Source organism: Rhinolophus ferrumequinum, chromosome 2 (assembly GCF_004115265.2).
Source record: "Rhinolophus ferrumequinum isolate MPI-CBG mRhiFer1 chromosome 2, mRhiFer1_v1.p, whole genome shotgun sequence".
Taxonomy (NCBI): Eukaryota; Metazoa; Chordata; class Mammalia; order Chiroptera; family Rhinolophidae; genus Rhinolophus; species Rhinolophus ferrumequinum.
In genome coordinates, this window is record NC_046285.1 from 18,607,501 (window position 1) to 18,624,145 (window position 16,645).

A 16,645-nucleotide genomic window follows, 5' to 3' on the forward strand; every position below is an offset into this window, starting at 1 on the left:
CTTCAAAATATAAACAAAAACTTGATACATCAGTATAATTCATTTGCAAGTAAAATTGGTTATATACTCGCTGATAATTATTCTGCCCTTCTCTATTAACTGTCTTGTTTGTTCACGTAAGTTTCTCTGTTTTAGTCCATTCTGGCTATTATAACAAAATACCACAGACTGGGTAGCTAATAAACAAAAGCAACCACAAATTATTTTTCACATTTCTGAAGGCTGGAAGTCAGAGATCAGGGTGCCAGCATGATTAGGTGAAGATGCTTCTTGTACCCTCCTATTACAGAAGGTTTAGTGAGTTCTGTGAGGTCTCTTTTATAAGGGCACTAGTCCCATTCATAAGGGCTCCACCCTCATGATCTAATCACCTCCCAAAGGCCCAACCTCCTTATACCATCACATAGGATTCCAGCATGTGAATTTGGACGAGAGGGGAACCAGACATTCAGCCAATAACTGTCTATCATTTGATACTAAAATGACTACTCTACTTTAGTGACTTCCTCCTTTTCATACGAGTAGTTATGTTTCCATCACCTTAATAACAATAAACATTCAAATGTATGTTATAATAAACCTTTGTTTTAATATGTATTTTCACAGAACGCCCAGGAGCTTACTAAATGGGATGGTATTTAAATGTAGTAGCTGAATTCTTGATCATTATCAAAAATGAATCTATATATATCTAGACCTAATTCAGATATAGCATATGATGTAGTTCAAAGCTGGGATCCTGGCCTCTTTTAAATATATGAATATATGCAACTGAATATCAAACATAATCGACTTTGTAAGTGCATAAAATACATAGTTGTAGTATACTGTTGTAAATAATGAAACACTCTAACTCAAATGGAAAGTGTGTAAATCAAAATTTTGTTTTGGAAAAGACTCTTTAATAGCTCAAGACATTTTTATTTGTAAAATAGTAAATGTAACAGGAAAAAAACTGTATTTAAATACTTGAAAACATGTTATGAATATTGATTTTTCCAGTGAAATTGGCTGATAAATTTTCTTATTTGAAATGAGCTGGAAATATTAAATTAATAGATAAATATCAAATCAATTTTTAAAATTCTTATAAGGCTTTAGTTTCTGTTAATAAGAATGTTAATCTATTTTATTTATGAACAACAAAAAAATAGAGTAGTTTGAAATCAGAAAACACAGATAAAGGAGAACACAGCTTTCAGAATTCCACCTTCTAAATTAATTCCTATCAAGTGACAAAGTTTATGTAGTTAGAAAACAATTCTTAAAGTTGCAGGACATTATGAACATGATGGATATTTACTCAATGTATTAGGCAGATTAATGGTCCCCCAAAGATGTCCATATCCTAACACTGGAAAACTGTCAATATATTAACTTACATGGAAAAAAACAGACTTTGCAGATATGATTAAGGAATTTGAGATGGAGCGAGATTATCCTGAATTGTCTGAGTGGGTCTAACATAGTCACAAGTGTCCTCGTAAGTGGAAGAGGGAAGCTGGAGGATCAGAGTTAGAGGAGATACGTACGGCAAAGGAAGCAGAGGTTAAAGTGATGCATTACTGGGTAGGAGGGTGGAGGGGAACATACACCACGGAATGCAGGCAGCTCTACCAGGTAGAACAGACAAGGGAAAACGTATCTTCCATAGAGCCTCTAGAAAGAACACAACATGCTGGCTGACACTTTGGTTTTAGCACAGTGACACTCATTTCTGACTTCTGATCTCTGGTAGTGTATGATAATAAACTTGTGCATAAGCCACTAAATGTGTGGTAATTGGTTACACTGGCAGTAGGAAACATTGCATGTGTAAAGGCATTTAAAGAATGGGCAATTTGACAGTTATCTGTATTTAAAACAGATTCTTGGTTTTCTTTGATATTTAAACAGGACTAAATTTATTTGCACTAGCATTAAAAAAACAAAACAAAACAAACAAACAAACAACAACAAAAAAAAAACTCCCTGCATAGACTCTCCTTTAATCTGTATTAAAGTTAGAACTCTGATAGTTCCCTGAGCATCATGGGGAGAAAAAAAAAAAAAAAAAAAAAGCAAGAAAAATGATTTAGCTGCAAAACATTTTGGGTAAGGCAGGAATTTTATTTACTTTTTTGAATTTAGTTATTTTGTGAGAAAGTAAGAGATATCTGAAATAGTTTGTTATTTTATTTTAAAATTCTATGTATACATTTTAGATTGAGTGGAATGTTTTAAAAATGTCTCAACTCAGAGAGGAATAAATAGTACGAAGAAACTCTGTAGTTAAAAAAAAAAGTGCTGGCCAACACATGAGTGATGATATGGGAGCCCCTCAAAATACTTTTAAAATTGGAAATTCTATCAAATAATTTCTCAAAATCACAGATAGCCAGTGATTCAAATGATTTGTCAAAACTGGTTTCCAAACTTGAAGTTTATGTATTTTTTTAAATGTCTAGTGTTTCAAAAAATATTACCTAAAAAAATATGTAACTACTGTTTCTACTACTCCTACTACTAACTGTGGACTATGAGTATGACTAAGAGTAGTGGAATGCATCTGTGTGTCCAGTAGTGTGGTAAGCACTGATATGAAATTTCTGACTTAATATCCACAATCATTTTATGAGATACATATTATTAGTTCCATTTTAAAGATGAAGAAAATCAGGCTTAATGTGGATAAATAGCTTCCTTACATTTCCGTGGTTAACAAATGGCAATGCTGAGACTTCTCCGCAGAACATATGAGTTTGCTATCCACCCTTGTAACCAGTCCAATATATTGCCTCTCTAGGAGACAGAAGCAGCAATCAGTGTATTTATTTTCTGGAGAGTATATATCAAATGCATTTTGGACATTGTCAATTCAATCATCAAATAACAAAATTTCTATAAGTTTCCAAATATAATGCTTTAATTTTCAGAGAAGAATAATTGTGGAAGAAAAATTAGGTTAGTAATTGAATATTTTTTTTCTTAATTTGTCAGAAAATTTATATATAATAAAACGTGCTTTAGTTAAAATTTACTGTTAATTTGCTAAATGTATGCTTATTACCTTCACAGTATTATTATGAAAAACAAAAATAAAATCTAGAACTAATTTTATTTAAGAAAAAACAGTAATATGAAGCAATATCCAAAATGCTTAAACAATTTACAGATTTGATGCAATAAGAAATAAAGAACTTTGATGTTACTAGCTTTATACAAAGTCAAACTAAGATAAAAATATCTTAATAATTTTAGTAACATGTTTTTCTTAATCACTATCCCATATAATGATCATATAATCTAAAAATTATTAAAATTTCATTGGCTTATTATTCAATGATTAAAGACATTTCAGAAAGATTATTTTCACATCTGCATAGCATAAACATGTTCCTATATGATCCCATAAAGGAATAGACACATAGTAGTCTCATGAAGATCACTAGTAGAAAAAAGTTGATGAAGCCGGAAAGATTCAGTAGAATTTTGACTTCTTTTACTATATCACTATGAGATACTTAATACTTCATTAAGGAAATCTCACATATAAACCCTTTACAATTTGGTTGGTGTCCTTTCATTATTCAAACTTATCCTTGTTTCTGAGGCCTAGGAGATCATGATGTCTGCTTTATTTTAGTGAAAAATATTAGGTTGGTGCAAAAATAATTGTGGTTTAAAAGGTTAAAAATAATTGCAGAAACCGCAATTACTTTTGCAGCAACCTAACATATTAAAAAAGTGAATATAATTTTATAAGAACATTATTGTCTTACTAATAAAATGAGTAACAAGAATAACATTTAATATTGTTCACATTTACTATGAAGCTTTTCAGTGATTACTTAAGGTGAATATCTATCTATAAGGATCTAACACTATATTATGCCACACTAACTTGTACCAGGTTTCCTCACCCTGGAAAATCTGTCGCAGCTGCAGGTAAATGTGGAGATAATTTTACCTTGCATCTCCATTAACTCTTATGTTTAGAAATGGTGGCACCATAAATCAGGTTATTTTTTTTCCACTAGTCACAAGTGGGATTAGTGGTGGCAGTTTTAATTTCTGTAGTCATTTCCTAATTTCTGTCATTTATTATGGTTACTTCCTATAGTTAGTGTTTCTAGTCTTAAATACTTTTTGTTTTAATTTTCCCCTCCCTTCCTCCCGGCGTCCCTCCTTTTCTTTCTTCCTTCTTGCCTCCTTTCTTTTTTTCATGTTTTCCTCTTACACTACCATTCTACCTCTCCTCCTCCTCCCTCTCCCATCCTCTTTTCTCTCCCTCTTTCTCTTTGTCTACATGTTGTGAACCAAATAACATACTAGAGTTAAGACTTATTTCAAAAAAGCTTTCATTTGTGCATTACATCAGATTGTCATGATTTTAACAACATAGCTAAGGTTAAAAACATTATTTTTGATATGAATGTATTCAGCTCCATGAAGAATGAATAATAGTAACTTCATGTTTCTTTCTTGTAATTTCCCCCTTTATATTACATTTCAGATTAACCTTTGTTCTCAAGTGATTTCTGGAAGATATTTTACTGATACTACAGCTACCATCATTCAAAGTGTATGAGGAAAGAAAAGAAATGACAAGATTGCCCTGATACCTTAAGATCCTGGAGGGAAATTAAATTTCTCTGTGATAGTCTTTACTATTGGTTACTAACAGTGCTAGCTATGATTCACTAAAAGGCCTGTGTTCTCCTATTATCAACTGTCAATAGAAACGGTGCTTTTAAAATTGTACTTTTATCTCCCCAGATTTATAGTAATTTAAATATTTATCTGTCAATCTTAAGAAGGGTTATAAACTGAAGCAAGAACAAAGCCAGTTTTAAACCAATAATTTCTGAATTCCACAGTATGCAAAAATGCTTCCTGATTATTATTAAAATGGAAAGGTTTTGTTTATATGTTTACCTGGAGTTATTTCATATTTAGCAGCCCTTTTTCACCAACTTCCCTATTTTGGAGCTCATTGTCCATTTTCACTTAGCTGGCTCTCTGGGCATTATGCCCAGCTTAGATTGTTTGTTTATTATAATTTATATTATCCAGGATAGAGCTTTTAGCTGGGTGCCTTAGAATTTATTGTAATTAAGGAGCAAGGAATATATTTATTAAACACATAAGTACATTAGGTCATTGAAGATATTTTTTATACATCAGTACAAATAATGTATATATATGTGTTTGTGTGTGTGTGTGTGTGTGTGTGTGTGTGTATATATATATATATATATATATATATATGAAGTATTTTGTGAAATTGTAACCTATTAACCTTTTTGTCTTTGAGCCAGTTTAGATTGTTTCATGTCTAAGGAGATTAACTTTCTCTTCCTTTTATTCTAAGATCAGCCATGTATTAATAGCCCTGGCTACTTCACACCTTAAAAAGACAATGAAGGATATGACCTTTAAGTGAGTGACATGTACCTCAGATAAAAGAAAGTGATTGGATGCATGTAAGATAACATGAGATGACATAAATACCATGTAAGGATTTTCTCAATAAAATAGAAAATACTCTAGGCATTTTAAGAGGAAGGGCTAGAGTACAGGGAATTAATTGATTACCCATTATATGCTAAGTAGAGAGAGAAAAGATCAAAAAGAACCACTCTTGGAATTCAAAAAAATCAGGATAAATGGAAAAGGAAATTACAACAAAATTTTTATGTGTAAGCCATAGAAGAACATTTACACTTTTCACCTTTAATAGTATAACTTTTTCCTATATATTGCTGCTTAATAATTGAATAAGCCATATCTGGAGGGGACTATAACATAGAGCTACAGTGCTGTTCCACTTCAAGAATATATCATGAGTATATGCAGCCATGGTGAGGTGAAATCTTAATTTTAAATTTGAACAAACTATCAAAAACTATAAAAGGTAAGGACTGACACAATCACTAGAGATAGCATGTTAAAAAATAAATCATTTACATTAGAGGAAACAGTTAATAAAGCAATATAACTAGGACTTTAATAATTAGTAAAAAAAAAAAAGTTAAGGGGCTGGAAAAAAAATCCTCTGAATGAGAAAGATGGAAACATAAAGTGATCAGAGATAATATGGTATATGTAGGGAACAGAAAATATCACTTAAGTGGCATTATTATTCAATAGTTCTCTGTTATAGAAATTCACTGGAATTACCAAGGAGGACTACACAGTAAGCAACATGGATCTAACATCTTCCTACACTTCTATTACCTTGTAACTTTTTTTGGTTTTATACTCTCACATTAAACTTATTTTAATCCTTTCATTGAATGAGGATACACCCTCTGTCACTATTTTTCTATTTTCAGTGCGGTCAAGTTTGCAAGAGATTTTTCTATTTTAATAGCTTATTTAAAAAAACAAAACAAAAACAAAACAAAACAAAATCAACTCACTTTCTGATTCTTTATTATTTCTACTTTAATACTTTATATTTTTACAAATATCCACTTTCTTATTTGTGTTGATGCATTTTGTTGTTTGGTCTCCAACTTTAAAAAGTGTTTATGTTCTGTTTTTATTTTTTCAAAAAGTAAAATATTTCAGACTCTAAAGTTTTCTTTATTTATTCCTTTGGCAATCATAGTTTTCAAGTGAAATTTCACTCTTTTTATTTGACAACTTTACTTTTAGTTTAGTCTCATCTAATGGTTATATAACATCTTTTATTTTAAAGTACTGAGGAATGTTTAGTCACTTTGATTATTTCTTATTTATATCGAAATTTTTGGCTCATGAATAGAAAATATAGTTTGTAGAATTACTCAACTTTTATGTTCAAATACATAATCATGTTTGTAATAATCTATCAGCATATAAAATTATGTATAATTCTATACAAGCTATAAAGTTTTACTTGATACTACTTTGTATGTTAGAAGTATTTGGTTTAACATACGTTTTTCCAGCCAGGATTGTATATCTAGTTCTCTTCGCTTTTTTTTTTTTTTTTTAATTCTTGTATATAGCTGCTATTAATTTCAAAGCATATTTATTATCTTATTTTCTGGGATTTCCTTATTTTAACACCCATGAAAATAAAGCTTACAATCAAGCACTTTCACTTTTTTGAACCTCTCTTTTTCGATCATCTTTTCCATCCACTCAGTCATTGCCTCCTATGGCAATCCCCAAACCTTGTTTATGCCAATGTTAGCACTCTCAAAAATTTCAGTCTCAGCTGTTCTTATCTCTATTGACCATATCCTGTTTTTGTTTTGTTTTTTGTTTTTTTGTTTTCAGCTTACAATTTCCCATCCCTCAACCTCATTAATGCTTGTATGTTACCAGGACTTAAAATTCAATGATTGATTCTACCATTTTTTAATTCTTCCTAACCCACTTGACATCTGTTGTTTGATAGCCAATATGTACCTCCCATGCAAATATCTTCAGCTCTTTGGCCTATTTTTGTCCTGACAATTTGGCCTTTGGTAAATTCTGAGGCTTATCTGTTCCAAACCTGTACCTCTGCAGCTGACTGTAACTGAGGGAAACCAGCCCTGCTGAGTGGTCTTCCTTTAAATTCATTGCTAGCACCTCTAGGTGTGTCCTTGTTTCTCTAACGGAATAACATGGTTACATTTAGAATAATCACAAAATCTGTGGTATCTTAGACATGTTTTTCATCTTGTTTCTCCATTCTCGTACCCTGTTTCCTCATACATAGAATAATTTTCTCTGTGCTTTTATGCAGATACAGATGACTCTAATATTACCTGTGAACAAGAGAGAACTATTTCTTCTTTTCGGGGTCTCTGCTTCACATAATGTAATATTCAGGCTCCCACGAGCTATGCACACAGAAAACGGTTAGATGGCATGTACTTTCCCTCCTCTGTTTTCTTTCTTTATTGATGCGATTCTTGGAAGTTTCCCCTTCCACTTCAACTCCTAAATTTGGCCTATAGGAGTGTAGTTATATATGTGTATATATATATATAAAATAACTATTATTATATATATATTATATATAATAATAACTAACAACTATAGGCCAAATGATATATATATATATATAATATATGTGCAATATATATGTAGTTTTATATATATATAATATATGATACATATTATATATTTATGTATATTATACATATTTTTGTTATGTCTCTTTTGTTTATATAATGCTGACATCTTTAAATTCACATATATCCATATCTTACAGCAGTAGAGATGGAGATATACAGATACATGTATAATTAAGATTCATTTATCACTATCTGCTCTTCTCTCTTATTTACTGCTGAAGTCTCCTTTCAATATCATTTGTTGTTTTATTATTATTTTATAAGTACTTGCCTCAGATCAGGTACTTGGGTGACCTGAGATCTGAATTCTTCCCGTTTACTGTGTATCTAAATTTCTTCCTCGTAGACTGAGGTATAACAATATCTTCGAGGTATTGTTATACTTTTGCGAGTTATATGATTTTTAGGACAAGTTATTCTATCTCAGAATACAGAAGCAATTTTCCTTCATTTCACCTCTTTATGTTTGCAGGTGGGAGTCTAATGACAAAAGAAATCTTTACTTTGCTGATAACCTCTGTTTTCTACCTAGAAACTTTAACGATTTATTCGTATGTTTAGAGTTCATAAAATTTTAACAGAAATGTCTAGATGTGTCTTTTCTTATCAATCTATCTTAATACGTACTGAGTCCTTTCAATACACACTCGGGACTTTCCTCAAATCAAGGCAATATTCCTATAATATGTATTTGATTATTATCTCTCCTATAATTGTTTTTATCTTGTTCTTATATTAATTGTCTCTGTTTTCTCTCCCCACACCCAGACTTAAAGGCATGGCATCAGGATGAACTTGCATAAGGAAATTCTAATTTTACAACGACAACATGTGTCACCTCCAAAGGTCCTCCCTGAGGGGAAAAGAGTTTGACAATCTGCAAGATTTGCCAGCCACACTGGTGAGTTCTGACATTGCTTTTTTTGTCGATTCTCAGCAGTGGGTGACTGTCCCATATTGTCAGCTGTTGTGCTTCAGTGAGCACTTACAGTGAGCAGAATGGATGATGCTCTTAGGTGATACCGAACCAGTTACACTCTACAGCATTTCTTCTTCCTTAATGCTAATGTCCAGAACAGTCAGCCCACTCGCATCCAGTGGATTGGATATAGCACAGCCAGTATGATATATCGACACTAGGAACAACCACTGTGCTTTTGGAATACAGATAGACTCAAGAATTTGTTGTGGACCAGTTAGTTGAGAGATGGGTTATGAGGGAATTTTGTAAATCTGATATTTTAAAAATGCCTATTGTGTATAGAGTATCAAAATAAATCATGGCATAACTAAAATGTTAAAATGTGCCAAGGAGTTATTCTTTTAAACCAATTCTAACCTAATAAGTGTTTTGATGATAATGACATACTTTTACTCCTGAGGTAACTAGTACATAGGTGTGCAATAAATCAAGGAGGTGAAACAATAAGGATAATACAACACTGCTACTGCTTATCACCTACTGTGTTTAGATATAAATATTTCTGATCCTAGAAAACACACCAAATCCATGTAACCCCACATTTTAATTTTTTCAGACTGTCCTTATAGCAAGAATGGAAAATAATACAAAATTATTAGTGGCTATTTTAAAACTTAAAAAAAGTAGATAACATGTAATCATTCAGTAAATGTTCAAAAAAAAAAAAGACACAAACAAAAACCTCAGGCTTATTTAGTGACTTAAGTGTTTATTTTTCATTCAACTTGACACAATATTTAAGAAATAATTTTAAGACGTCATGGGGCATGTGTTCTCACAAAGTATTAAACTGTTCACTCAAAAAGTACTTCCCTGCTCTATACTTCATGAGTAAAGAAAATGGATGATGTTATAATAGCTTATCTTATTAAAAACTAGCAAATAACTTTGCATAAAATATTTTTGTATTTCACTTAATGTGGAAAATAGATATTATGAAAGACACTGTATAGAGCAAATAAAATGTGAACTAATTTTTATTCTAGCATTATTACTAAGAACTATGAACAAATGTGATTTTTTTCAAAGCATTTTTTACCTGTTAATGATATAAAATAAAGTTATTTTGTAGAAAATTATTGTAGTTACTAATGTGTCTTATTAACTATTGGTAGGTTTAATATTTAATGGTCCATGATATTGGCAACTTCAAAATATATATCACAAACTCTTAAAAATTGTGATACCTAAATTGACCATTGACTGAAAAGCTAAAACTAATCTGAATATGTTTTATTATATATAATTAAACTGATAGTGATTTCAACTTAGATTCAGGCTGATAATCAATTCTTCTGTTTAAGTTATCTGTTTAGCTGATAATCATTCCATCTTAGGCTCACTGCTTATGTATATTGGAGAACATGGAGGCATTAAGAACACATAAGACATTGGTGAGGGTGTTAATATTTTAACATGAAGGAACTATCCCTCTTCATATTTAGGGCAGCTGAAATGATAAAAATTGTGTGATTCGAGCACAATCGCATCTGATAAATTCTGACATAATTTTCACTATCACCTATATATTGTCTTCTTTCATCAATATTTTAAAGAGAGTAAACTTTTGCTGAAAAGAAATACACTGAGTTCTTAGTGATAACACACACATTTTCATAAATGTAGTAGTATGACAAAAGAAACTAAAATTTTAAAGTATACTACAATTTACTTTAAGCCTTTGAATTAACTTACTTCCAAGAAATATTTGATCTTCATTAAAACCATCCTTGCTTGTCCTAGATCTTTATACAGTATTATTCATATACAATAAAAAAATACTAAAAGGCATCCAAATATTGTTTTTATTATGTGTGGGGACAGCGTCCCAGAGAGCAGTTTCCAGGCTCTCGGCCTCACATGGAAAGGTGCTGGCTCGGGTAGTAGATGGCCATCTGCTGTGACTGGCTGGCCATCAGCTGTAACCAGTTAGCCAATTAGCCACTTATATAACTGCTGTGACTGCGTTGGTTGGTTAGTTGGTTGGCAGGCAAAAAAGTGGACGGTGGATTGCGGATCCTGTGGATCCTACTTCCTGTGTGTGTCTTGCCTGGCCGCCAGTGAAACTGGGGGGCCGGAAGACCCCTTGTTGGGGTACTGGCAGATGTTTGCTCCCTGTGTCTCCAACCCAGCCACCAGCGAGAATATAGTGGTATGTCTCCCCTATCTATGGCTCCATTGGTGTTCCTTTTTGGCCTCACCATGTCCTGCATTCTTGTGTGGGGAGTGGGAGCTGAGACACTGCATGACACACCGTGTGACACCCTGCATGACATTATGCTTTTCAGTTTTTTAAATTCTGCTGTGCAGCATTTGATTTTTTCTAAAAGATACTACTTAGTGGGTAATAACTTGAAATAAGCAAACTTTAGAGTGATTTTAAAATTGGAGGCAATATGGGGTCTCATGAAAACTCTCTTAATGTATAACAGTTATTATAAACATTTCCCTTTGACATTTTTATAACCAGGACTATTGATATTTACTTGTAAGTGTGTGTGTTCGTGTGTGCTTGTTTTTAGATATTTCACAAGATAATTGAGGAAGTCTTCTTTATAATACCTGTCAAGAACTCTCAGGTATGGAAGCCTCTGTTTTTCACCCCAGAGAAATATATAAACTGCTTCCTATTTGAGGAAGGACTTTGCTTCAAAGCAGCGATTTGGTGTAAGACTGCACAGAGTCACATGGAAGGCTTTGAAATCACAGATTCCTTTACAGCATCCTTTAGATTCTAAATCAGTAGGTTTGCAGTGGTCCTAGAATTTGTATTTATAACAAACCGGAAGTAATTCTATTGTTGCTTGTCTGAGAAACACACCTGGAGGTAGCTGTAATTCTGTTGCCTTGATTTTAGATTTGATACTTAAATGTATTTCTCTGTATTTTGCATAATGCCTTAAATTCTAATTATAGAACCAGAGTTTATTTATTATTCTTATGGAAGTTATAAACTAGGTCCTAGGGTTCTCTGAAGTCTTGGGAACTATATCTTCCTCAAGGTGTATTGACTTTTCTCTCCCAAGTTTATAGCTCACATTCCCTCATGAGAGACAAGCTCGTGTCTCACTAGGAAAATATTATTCCTTTCCACAGGTCAAGTCTTACACCTAAGGATCTTCATAACTTTCTAGAAGATCTTCTGTGCCTCACTGTGCCCATGGCATATTCACAAGGTATAAATACACCTTATTAAAATTTCATGCCATTTGCTTTGTTTATAATGATGATGAGAAACTCTCAGGTGGACTGTTTGGATTCAAATCCCAGTTCTGCTATCTATAAAGTCAGTTACCTTGGGAAATTAACTTTGTGATTTGTGTTTAGAAATATTAGTATCTATCTCATAAATAAAAATCTTGGGACAATCCATGTTATATTATAAATGTGCTATAAGTTTTATCATTTTTTAAACCTACTTTTTTTCCCAGTTTGAGCAACAGAATCTTGACAAGACAGTTAGATGTTTTCTATAGTTCTAATCTCCATCTATGATTCTATTGGAAGAAACTCTTTAACTTAAGACTTTATAAAACAACAGAGATTGCTGTTGAACTTTTAAATTTACCCATATATGCTACATAATATATACATTATAACACACCCTTAAATACAACCAGTCCTATAAAACAGTGAAAGACTACTGATGTCAATTTGCAATTATCTCAGCTGAGATCTCAGTTGATCTATTGACCAGTATTTCCAAGGTGAAAGCTCTGCTCCACTCTGGATCCTTGTTAATACACATCTTTGCCCTTATTTGAAGCAATATGGACTGTGCATTATTATAATTCTCTTTGAGGATAAAGTGATTTGTGTGTCCAGGAATTCACATAGGCAACATATTTCTACTTTTAAAAATGTGGATTTCACAACACTTTGAGGAACATCATATATCATTCCCCAACATAGAAAACATACGTGGTCTGTGTGCCCCATATTCTATAGATAATGTTGCAAGCACAATATTACTTTATTTATTTAACTTTTTAAGATGTCAGTTTTGTTTTTATTAAGGTATCCTATTAAGGTTTCAAAAAATGTCTTCCATTTTTTGAAGGGAACTTGTGTTTTTTAATGTAGTTTTCAAAAACAGTTGACATACAATATTATATTAGTTTATATTAGTTTCGTGTATATTAGTTTCATGTGTTAGTTTCATGTATATTAGTTTCATGTGTAGTTTCAGATATTTATGTACCTTATAGAGTGTTCACCCCAGTAGGTCTAGTACCCACTTGACACCATAAATAATTATTACAATATTATAATATTGACTATATTCCATACGCTGTACTTTACATCACTGTGACTATTTTTATAATTGGCAATTTGTCCCTTTTAATCCCTTTCTCCTGTTTTCCCTATCGCCCCAACCCCCGCCCATTTGCCTAACACCAGTTTGTTCTCTGTATCTATAAGTTTGTTTCTGTTTTGTTTGTTTGTTGATTTTTTTTTAGATTCCATACATAAGTGAAATCATATGATATTAGTTTTTCTCTGTCTTATTTCACTTAGCATATGTTGTCACAAATGGTTAGATTTGTAATATTCTATATTGAGTGATATTCATACATATATATATATGTATATATATATATATATATACATATATATATATACACATATATATATATATATATAATATATATGACCCACATCTTATTTTCCCATACTTCTATTAATGGACATGTAACTTGCTTCCATATTTTGACTATTGTAAATAGCACTGCATTGAACGTGGGGGTCATATACCTTTTCAAATCAGTGTTTTGGGTTTCTTTGGATAAATACCCAAAAGTGGGACTGCTGGGTCATATAGTAGTTCTATTTTTAATTTTTTTAAAAACCTCCATACTGTTTTCCATAGTGGTTGTACCAATTTGCAATATCCCACCAATAGTGCATGAAAGTTCCCTTTTCTCCAGATTCTCAACAACACTTTTTTGTTGATTTATTGAAAACTGCCATTCTGACAGGTATGAGGTGATACCTCATTGTGGTTTTGATTTGAATTTCCCTGATGATTAGTAATGTTGAACATCTTTTAATATGTCTATTGGACATCTGTATGTCCTCTTTAGAGAAATGTCTATTTAGGTCCTCTGCACACATTTTAATTGAGGTTTTTTTATTATTAAGTTACATGAATTCCTTATGTATTTTGGATATCAATCCCCTATCAGATGTATCATTGGTGAATAGCTTCTCCCATTCAGTAGGTTTAATTTTAATTTTATTGATGGTTCCCTTTGCTGCCCAAAATATTTTTAGTTTGATGAAGTTCCATTTGTTTATTTTTTTCATTTCCCTGGCCTCGGAAGACATATCAAATACATACATATAGATATAGATACAGATATAGATGTAGATATAGATATAGTTATATATAGAGATAGATTTTGTATATATATATATATGTACATATATGTGTATGTATATATATAAAATCTTGCTAAGAGCAAATCAAAATTTTACTGCCTATGTTTTTGTCTAGTTTTATGATTTCAGGTCTTACACTTAAATCTTTAATCCATTTTGGCTTTACTTTTTTATGGCATAATAAAGTGGCCAATTTCACTTTTTTTTTTTTTTTAACGTGTATCTCCAAATTCCCCAGCACCATTTATTAAAGAGTCTGTCTTTAACCCAATGTATATCTTTGCCTACCTTATCATAGATTAATTAAATATATAGGTATTTGTTTATTTTGGGGTTCTGTATTATTTTCCATTGATCCATGCATCTGTTTCTATGCCAGAACCATGCTCTCTTGATTAATAGAGCCTTGTAGTATAGCTTGATATTAGGTAGACTTATACCTCTAACTTTGCTCTTCTTTCTCAAGATTGCTTTCACTGGTCGGAGTCTTTTGTGGTTTGATATAAAATTTAGGATTATTTGATCTAGTTTTGTGAAAAATGCCATTGGTATTTTGATGGGAATTGCACTGAATCTGTAGATTGCTTTGGATACATTGGACAGGTTAACAATGCTAATCATTCCTATTAATGAGCATGTTATATTTAATGTATAATTTAAGGCCACTGTTTCCTTGTTGATTTTAAGTCTGGATGATCTGTTTGTTGATGCCAATGAGGTGTTAAAGTCCCCTGCTATTATTGTCTTACTGTCAATCTCTCCCTTTATATCTGTCAATATTTACTTTATATATTTAGATGCTCCTATATTTGGTGCATAAATATTTATAAGATTTGTGTTCTCTTTTTGGATTGATCCTTTGATCATTATAAAATGCCCTTCTTAATCTCTTATCACAGCCTTTGTTTTATAGTCTATTCTGTATGATATAATTGCTACCCCAGCTTTCTTTTTCTATTTCCATTTGTATGAATTATTATTTTCCATCTCTTTACTTCAGTTCTCTGTGTGTCATTTGATCTGAACTCAGTTTCTTGTGGGCAGTCTCTTTTATCCATTTAGCAACCCTATAAATTTTAATTGGAGCATTTAGTTAATTTACACTTAAAGTAATTATTGATAGATGTGTAGTTATTGTCATTTTACTAGTTGTTTTCTGATTGTTTTTATAGTTCTTCTGTGTCCCTTTCTTATATTCTTGCTCTCTATTCTTGCATGTTGATGATTTCTAATGTTGTGTTTGCATGCTTTTCTCTTTATTTTTTGTATACCTTTTATAGATTTTTGGTGTGTTTTTACTATGTGTTTCATATAAACCAAGCTATGTTTAAAGTATTCTAATTTAAGCTGATTGTTGCTTAGGTTCAAACACATTCTAAAATCACAACAATTTTTAGTCACCTCCTCCATGTTTACGTTGTCCTTATTTTTTAGTTCTTGTGTGTGCGTGTGTGTGCGCATCCCTTATTTTACTGTTGTAATTACACGTGATCTTTCTAGTTTTATCCTTTAACCTTTATATTAGCTTTATAGTTGGACAATACACTGCTTTAACTAAGTGTGCCTTTTTCAGTGAGAATTTATTCTTTCCTTTATTTTTTATCTCTTTTTCTTAAAGAAATCCCTTTAACATTGCTTGCAATACTGATTTAGGAGGGAAAAAAAAAAAAAAAACTTTTATCTTTTCATTTTTTGTCTGGGAAACTATCTCTCCTTCAATTTTAAATGATAGCCTTGCTGAGTAAAGTAATCTTGGTCATAGGACTTTGCCTTTTATCACATGGAATATTTCCTGCCAATTCCTTCTGGCCTGCAAAGTTTCTGTTGAGAAATTAGCCTACAGCCTTATGGGAGCTTCCTTGTAGGTAGCTAACTGCTTTTCTCTTGCTGCCTTTAATATTCCCTCTTTGTCTTTAACCTTTGGCCTTTTAGTTGTGGTGCATTTTCGTGTGGGTCTCTTTGGGTTCATCTCGATTTGGAGACTCTGTGCTTCCTGGACTTACATGTCTATATTTTTCCCCAGGTTGGAGAAGTTTTCACTCATTACTTCTTCAAATATATTTTCAATCCCTTGTTCTCTCTCTTCTCCTGGTACCTCTATGATACAGATGTTGGTACACCTGATGTTGTCCCAGGGGTCCCTTAAACTGTCCTCATTTCTTTTTTTTAAGTCTTTCTTTCTTTTTGCTGTTCTGATCGGGTGTTTCCCCTGTCTTCCAGATTGATGATTTGATGCTATGAT